Source organism: Lithobates pipiens, unplaced genomic scaffold (genome assembly GCF_037356315.1).
Source record: "Lithobates pipiens isolate NorthernLeopardFrog02 unplaced genomic scaffold, aLitPip1_a1.2 Scaffold_10, whole genome shotgun sequence".
NCBI classification, from domain to species: Eukaryota; Metazoa; Chordata; class Amphibia; order Anura; family Ranidae; genus Lithobates; species Lithobates pipiens.
The window spans coordinates 55,375,073-55,383,303 of record NW_027507686.1 but is presented as its reverse complement, the minus strand read 5'-3'; positions in this window follow the sequence as shown (position 1 = coordinate 55,383,303).

The following is an 8,231-nucleotide window of genomic DNA, read 5'->3' as shown; positions in this document are numbered from 1 at the left end:
GTTTATAATAAAGCTTACATGTAGGTAATAGGAATATTTAATAAATGTGCACTGTTTAGGAGATATTCCAGTGAGCAGCAGCCAGTGACGTCACCAGCGCATGTACTTTGAAGAAACTGAACATTGGTGCCGTTCCTTCAGAGCTCTGTACTGAGGCTCCCGCACGAATGCGCTGGACTGACATTTTTGCAGCTACCGCATTCAAATTGCAATAGTGTGAACCCAGCCGTAGCCGTCCTGGCGGTATGATTATGTCAGATCTTTGCGTCTCAAAGCAGTACAATTATTTTGCATAGAAATTTGGCGATTTGTGTTAGGAATAACACACTTAAATCTGTCCAAACAAGAGTCTAGTAGACATCCCGGGTATGATGAAGTTTGAAACACAAAATCATAACTTATAACATAATAAATATAAATAATTCAAAAAAATAATAATATAATAGTAATAAAATAAATTTCCACATGATTAACTATCACTCAATTTTGCAAGTGTTCTAATTTACTATTGCCGTTTTCTAGCTGGTCTAAAACCACTTTTGACATAAAGGGACACTTTTTGGTTGCTATGGACAATCTCCAGTTTCCAGGCAGTATTTATAATACAAAAAGAATCACTAAAAAAGAGTGTATATCCTCTGATGGGAAATTAAATAGGGTTACTGGCAATAGGTAATATTACAAGAGTAGAAGAGTCTAGAGTCTTTCTACTATTACCTATTGCCAGTAAACTATTTAAAATCCCATCAGAGGATATACACTCTTTTTCAGGGATTATTTTTCTATTGTACTAGGGATGTGGGTTCACTGACAATCAAGTCTCATACAGGGGCGACACCACTCCTCTGTAGTGATGGCCGAACGGTTCGCCCGGCGGTCGTTTCGCGACGAATTTCGGCTGTTCGCGGTCCGCCCGATTGGCGGACTATTGCCGCCGTTCGCCCAGCGGACTTCCGTGTTTACTGTGTAAAAGAACTTTGACCTATGATGACACATCCATCATGGGGTACAGGACAGCCAATTGAGACATTACAGCACATGGACACTTGGACATTCCCCCTAACTTATAAATAGACCTGATCCGGCGGCCATTTTACATTCTTTCTTCTGTCACTATAGGGAGAGATTGCAGTGACCCAAATCGCTAGCTATTTGTTACACAAAAGTTCTTTTCAGGACTGGTATAGGTGTTAGGTGTAGTTCAGGATATAGGTTTGAGGCACTGCTGTGCTACTGATTGTTGCAGCAGCCTGAGTGTCTTTTGTCAGTTTAGAGAAAGGGACAGGACGGTGTATGCTGCAGGGACAGTCAGTTTAATCATTAGCTGTTACTATCAGGTCCACAAAAGTGCTATTCAAGTTATTGTTCCAGCAGCCTCTGTTTTGTCAGTTTATATAGGGACAGGCAGGAAGCTGTGTGTGAGGCAGTGAGGGTCAGTTTAATCAGTAGCTGTTACTATATTAGGTCCACAAAGGTTCTTTTCAGGACTGGTATCAGTGGTATGGTAATAGGCTTGTACACGTATAATATTCTTTCTTCCAAATATAGAAAGAATATTATACTTGACTGCTGTCCTTCTGCTGCAGTCTGCTAATCAGTCACAACCTACTTGTTCCACAAAGGTCCTTATAAGGACTGGTAACTTGGTCTAGGGTGCTACAGTACATAGGGTTGAGTGAGGTACAGTCTGCTATTCTATAAGGACTGGTATAGGTCCACAATACATAGGGTTGAGGTGCACTACTGCTGACCGCTGCCCTATACTGCAGCAGTCCTTCATCAGTATAGGGACTGACGTACAGTCTGCTAATCAGTCACACACAACCTACTTGTTCCACAAAGGTCCTTATAAGGACTGGTAACTTGATCTAGGGTGCTACAGTACATAGGGTTGATTGAGGTACAGTCTGCTATTCTATAAGGAATGGTATAGGTCCACAATACATAGGGTTGAGGTGCACTACTGCTGACCGCTGCGCTATACTGCAGCAGTCCTTCATCAGTATAGGGACTGAGAGTTTTGTCACAGGGTCATTTAAAAAATGACAGGCAGAGGAAGAGGCAGGCCCTTCCACAGGGGTGGTAGGGGTAGGGCAGGAGCAACAGGCTTGAGCCAAAGTGGGAAGTTACAGAAGGTGCGTTCAATTACTTTAAAGGACGCACCAGACTTGGTTGAGTGGCTCACTCAGCTTTACTCTTCTGCACCCACCTCATCCTCTCGATCTGCACCCTCTTCTTCACTCTCTGCTATGTGCACCCCTAAAGACACTACCACCACCACCACATACCTTCCGCTTGAGTAACAGGAATTATTTTCCGATCCATATCAAGACATTTCTGATGCATAGCCACTCTTGGTAGTGGATCAGGAAGAGGAGGTAGCAACAACCGCTACTCAGCAGTCCGACAGTACCCAGATCAGCCCAAGGAGGAGGTTGGTCCCCGGTGTTGCTGCCTCCTCCGAGATCTCTACTTATAGCGGTGGGGAAGGTGACGTCGATGATGACGTGTCTAGTGATGTCACGTGGGTGCTCACAAGAGAGGAAGAGGAGGGGAGTTCAGAGGGAGATATGGACCAGCAGATAGGGAGGAGAAGCAGGAATAACTTACATTGAACAGGAGGGACAAAGCAGACTGCAAATGTATCAGGAGCGAGTCATCGACCATGTACGGTCACATCTGGCGCTCCCAGGACACCGGCACATGGCTCCGCAGTGTGGGCTTTTTTTAACGTGTCCGCTGCTGACAATAGCGTTGCCATCTGCAATCTTTGCAGTCAATGCATTAGTCACGGTAAGCCCAACACTCACCTAGGGACGACCGCCTTAAGAAGGCACATGAGCAGCCATCACCGAGCCCAGTGGGAGCAACGGAACACACAAAGCCACACTCCAGGCTCTCACCGTCCAGCCTCGTCTTCTACTTCTCCTTCTCCTCACAATTGTCCTCCACTCCACCTTCCATCACACCAAGCTCACGTTTTTCTGCAAAAAGGCAGGCTTCCATGGGCCTAATGTTCGAGCGTAAAAAAACGATGACGCCAGATAACCCTCTTGCCCAACGGTTGACGGCTGGCTTGTCAGAACTCATAGCCCGCCAACTACTGCCATATAAACTGGTGGACTCGGAGGACTTTCGCAAATTTGTGGACATTGGAACACCACAATGGAAGGTCCCAGGAAGGAAGTATTTCTCACAGAAGGGCATCCCAGAGCTATATGGCCATGTTCAGTGGCACACAGTGTCGGTGCCAAGATACATCTGACCACAGATACGTGGTCTAGCAAACACGGGCAGGGAAGGTATATCACTTTTACTGCCCACTGGGTGAACCTACTGACGGCCGTCAAGCATGTAACCCGTGGCACCCGTGTAGATTTGGTTTTACCGCCATAAATTGCATGCAGGCCTGGCCCTTCTCCTCCTCCTCCTACTCCATCCTCCTCCCTCTCCTCCTCGGCTGACTCCTTTTCTGCTGCTAGCGTCTCTTCCGCTGCGCCGCCCAAGCTCCCCAGAACCTATTCGACATGCCAGGTGAGACGTTGCCATGCCGAGCTGCGTCTGTTGTGCCTGGAAGCCAAGAGCCACACTGGCCCGGCACTCCTTTCAGCTTTGCGTTCACAGGCAGATCAGTGGCTAACACTGCTCAATTTGACAGTTGGTAAAGTTGTGTGTGACAACGGTGCCAATCTGCCTAAACTTGGTCGTGCAGCGATTCATTGTCAAATACCCTGGGGTCCAGGACATCTTGCGGCAGGCAAGGAAAATCTCGGCCCATTTCAGAAGATCTTACACGGCCATGGCTCGCCTTGCTGACATTCAGCGGCGACACAATCTGCCGGTCAGACATCTTATTTGCGATTGCCCGACGCGATGGAACTCAACCTTCTAAATGCTTGATAGGCTGCTACAGCAGAAACGTGAAGTTAACGTCTACCTGTATGAACTCTGCGGCAGAACAGGTTCTGGGGAGCTGTTTTTTTTTTTTAACCACGCCAGTGGCTGCTCATGCGTGACGCATGCAGACTTCTGCAGCCATTTGAGGAGATCACCAAACTGGTCAGTCGCAGCCATGGCGCCATCAGTGACATGGTACCTTATGCCTTCTTTATGGAGCGTGCTTTGCGTCGTGTCATTGATCAAGCTGTGGAGGAGCAGGAGCGGGAAGATGAGGAAGTCGCAATGCTGGATGAATTCCCAGGGGGGGCTACTCTATCTGAGACAAGTGAACAACAAGAGTCTGAAGAGAAGTCAGAGGAGGATGGTGCCGGGGCGGATGAGGAGGAGCAAGAAGAGCATGCTTTAAACCTTTCTGGGATCCCTGTTGTGCGTGGATGGGGAGAGGAGAATGAAGAGGACGAAATTATCCTGGATGATGAGCAGGAGCCAGGCCACCACACTGCTTCCAGTTTAGTGCAAATGGGGGCCTTCATGCTCCAGTGTTTTAATAGGGACCCCCGTATAAAAAGCATAAGGGTCAAGGACCAGTACTGGGTGGCAACGTACTTAGACCCCCGGTACAAACACAAAATGGCGGAAATGTTACCGCCGTCACAGAGGGCTGGCAGAATGGAGCACTTCCAGGCCTTGCTTCGAGAAATGCTGCATTCTGCTTTTGCGTGCGCTGGCAGAGGAGCAATTTCCACTCCCAGAGAAGGAGTTGCGGGTACCAATCCAAGAGCGCCTGCAAGAAGAGGCCGGTTTGAAAATGTGTTGGTGACTTCGGATATGAGGTCATTCTTTCAGCCGACCCATCGACAGGTGTCATCCGGATCCAGCATCAGGGAATGCCTAGACCGTCAGGTGTCCGACTACATCGGGTTAACGGCCGATGTGGACGCTCTGAGGAGTGATGAACCCCTGGACTACTGGGTGGGCAGGCTTGACCTCTGGCCAGAGCTTGCCCAATTTGCAATCGAACTGTTGGCTTGCCCCTCATCCAGTGTCCTGTCCGAAAGGACGTTCAGCACAGCAGGGGGGATCGTGACCGATAAGCGTACTCGCCTAGCTCACGACAGTGTTAACTACCTCACATTTCTAAAAATGAATGAGGCATGGATCTCGGAGGAATTCAACACATGTGACCAGTAGACCATGTATATGTCTATAAACAATTTTTCTAATCGAGCACACAGACCTTCTTTCTTCATTTGGCTCACTTCCTTGTCCAAAAAAAGCACACCATACTATATGCCCGTACCCTCCTCTTTGAAGAGGTTGAGCGGTGTCATATTTCTACTGGGGCTGCTTATTATGAGGGGCTCCCACCATCCCTGTGCTGTGCTGACTTCCTCCTGGTGCTGCTTATTATGAGGGGCTCCCACCATCCCTGTGCTGTGCTGACTTCCTCCTGGGGCTGTACCTCTGCTGTGCATATTATGAGGGGCTCCCACCATCCCTGTGCTATGCTCATTATGAGGGGCTCCCACCATCCCTGTGCTGTGCTGACTTTCTCCTGGGGCTGCTTATTATGAGGGGCTCCCACCATCCCTGTGCTATGCTGACATCCTCCTGGGGCTGTACCTCTGCTGTGCATAATATGAGGGGCTCCTACCATCCCTGTGCTATGCTCATTATGAGGGGCTCCCACCATACCTGTGCTGACTTCCTCCTGGGGCTGCTTATTATGAGGGGCTTCCACCATCCCTGTGCTGTACCTCTGCTGTGCATATTATGAGGGGCTCCCACCATCCCTGTGCTATGCTCATTATGAGGGGCTCCCACCATCCCTGTGCTGTGCTGACTTCCTCCTGGGGCTGCTTATTATGAGGGGCTCCCACCATCCCTATGCTATGCTTATTATGAGGGGCTCCCACCATCCCTGTGCTGTGCTGACTTCCTCCTGGGGCTGCTTATTATGAGGGACTCCCACCAACCCTGTGCTATGCTGACATCCTCCTGGGGCTGCTTATTATGAGGAGCTCCCACCATCCCTGTGCTATGCTTATTATGAGGGGTTCCTACCATCCCTGTGCTGTGCTGACTTCCTCCTGGGGCTACTTATTATGAGGAGCTCCCACCATCCCTGTGCTGTGCTGGCTTCCTCCTGGGGCTGTACCTCTGCTGTGCATATTATGAGGGGCTCCCACCATCCCTGTGCTATGCTCATTATGAGGAGCTCCCACCATCCCTGTGCTATGCTCATTATGAGGGGCTCCCACCATCCCTGTACTATGCTCATTATGAGGGGCTCCCACCATCCCTGTGCTATGCTGACTTCCTCCTGGGGCTGCTTACAGTGCAAGTGTCAGTGCTGTATATCACGGTGCTGATGTCAGTACTCTCTATCACGGTGCTGCTGTCAGTGCTGTATATCACGGTGCTGGCGTTAGTGCTTTATGTCACGCTGCTGATGTCAGTGCTCTCTATCACGGTGCTGGTGTCAGATGACTCTATCAAGGTGCAGGTGTCATTGCTGTATGTCACGCTGCTGATGTCATTGCTCTCTATCACGGTGCTGCTGTCAGTGCTGTATATCACGGGGCTGGTGTGAGTGCTTTATGTCACGCTGCTGATGTCAGTGCTCTCTATCATGGTGCTGTTGTCAGATGACTCTATCACGGTGCAGGTGTCATTGCTGTATGTCACACTGTTGATGTCAGTGCTCTCTATCACGGTGCTGCTGTCAGTGCTATATATCACGGTATTAGGGCTTTATGTCATGCTGCTGATGTCAGTGCTCTCTATCACGGTGCTGCTGTCAGTGCTGTATATCACGGTGCTGGTGTTAGAGAGCACTGACATCAGCAGCGTGACATAAAGCACTAACACCAGCACCGTGATATATAGCACTGACAGCAGCACCGTGATAGAGAGCACTGACATCAACAGCATGACATACAGCAATGACACCTGCACTGTGATAGAGTCATCTGACAACAGCACCGTGATAGAGAGCACTGACATCAGCAGCGTGACATAAAGCACTATCACGGTGCTGGTGTCAGATGACTCTATCACGGTGCAGGTGTCATTGCTGTATGTCACGCTGCTGGTGATCATCTCCTGCACCCTCTTCTTTGCCTACCCTGACCTTCCCTCTCCTCCATTGCCTTCATGCGCTCCACAGTCCTGAATTGTCACAACAATTTCCCATATAAAAAAAGAATGCTTGTAGTTGTCGATCCCAGATTCACCTCATACACGTGTTATGTCATTGCACAGCTATTAATTATTTTGTGGCTGCAAATTTGACCTGTAGGTTTGTAGTTCGCCTCCCATTGAAGTCAATGGAGCCCGCCGCGAATGTTCCGGTTCGCGAACTATCGGCCGCGTTCGCGGTCCACGAAACGTCCCGTCGGAAGTTCGTCCATCACTACTCCTCTGTATTTATAATATAAAACTGCATGGAGGGCACTGGACAAAGAACTAGGGACAAAAGGGATGTGAAATCATTTCATACAGTAATGTAATCGTTAAGATTACAGTGTACTGTATGTATTATGATTTTTCACATTTTTGAATTTGCCGCTGGGCTCTAATCCCACCCCCCCCCCCCCCGTGCCGCTCGCAGGGAATGGAGCCCGGCACACAGAGGCATTGGGTGGAAGACACAGCGGGGGGGATATTGCAGGATCCTGGGGACAAGGTAAGTACACTGCACCAGGATCCTGCAATGCAATCCCGAGTGTGGCTCGGGGTTACCGCTAATGGTGCGGAAATTTAACCCCGAGCAACACTCAGGGAAACCGCCAGGGAGGTTAATGAGACGTTCACTTCAAATAAATAAATGCAAAATTTTTTTGCCTTTTGGAGCCTGGAAAACATGGCCCCAGCGATCAGCAGATTGCTGATACCATGCAGGTCTCCTGCAGACTGTCAGTGTAAGCTGTTTGCCCTGTACATCGTACAGCCAGGCAGTTTCACACTGTCAAGACTCAATGAGCTACCATAGCACTGAACAGCGCAGTGGTAGATCATTGAGAACTGCAAACCAACAGCCGCAAAGGATGGCGATGCTTGTAGGTCATTCACACACACAGAGTCCTGTGCTGTGAATGAATAATGCAGCCGTGTGAGCAGAGCCCCGTGCGGCCGCACTGTTTTAAAAAAGTGACAGCTAGTATAGGGAACTTCTCCCCATGCTGCTGCCAGAGGGAGAGGAGGAAACGGTGAATGGCTGCAGCAGTAGGAACATGTTACATGTTTCACCATAAAAATGGATGGAACATGTAACACGTTCCCAAAGGTGGATTTATCCTTTAAAGAATCACAGCGCAACATACAGTGCC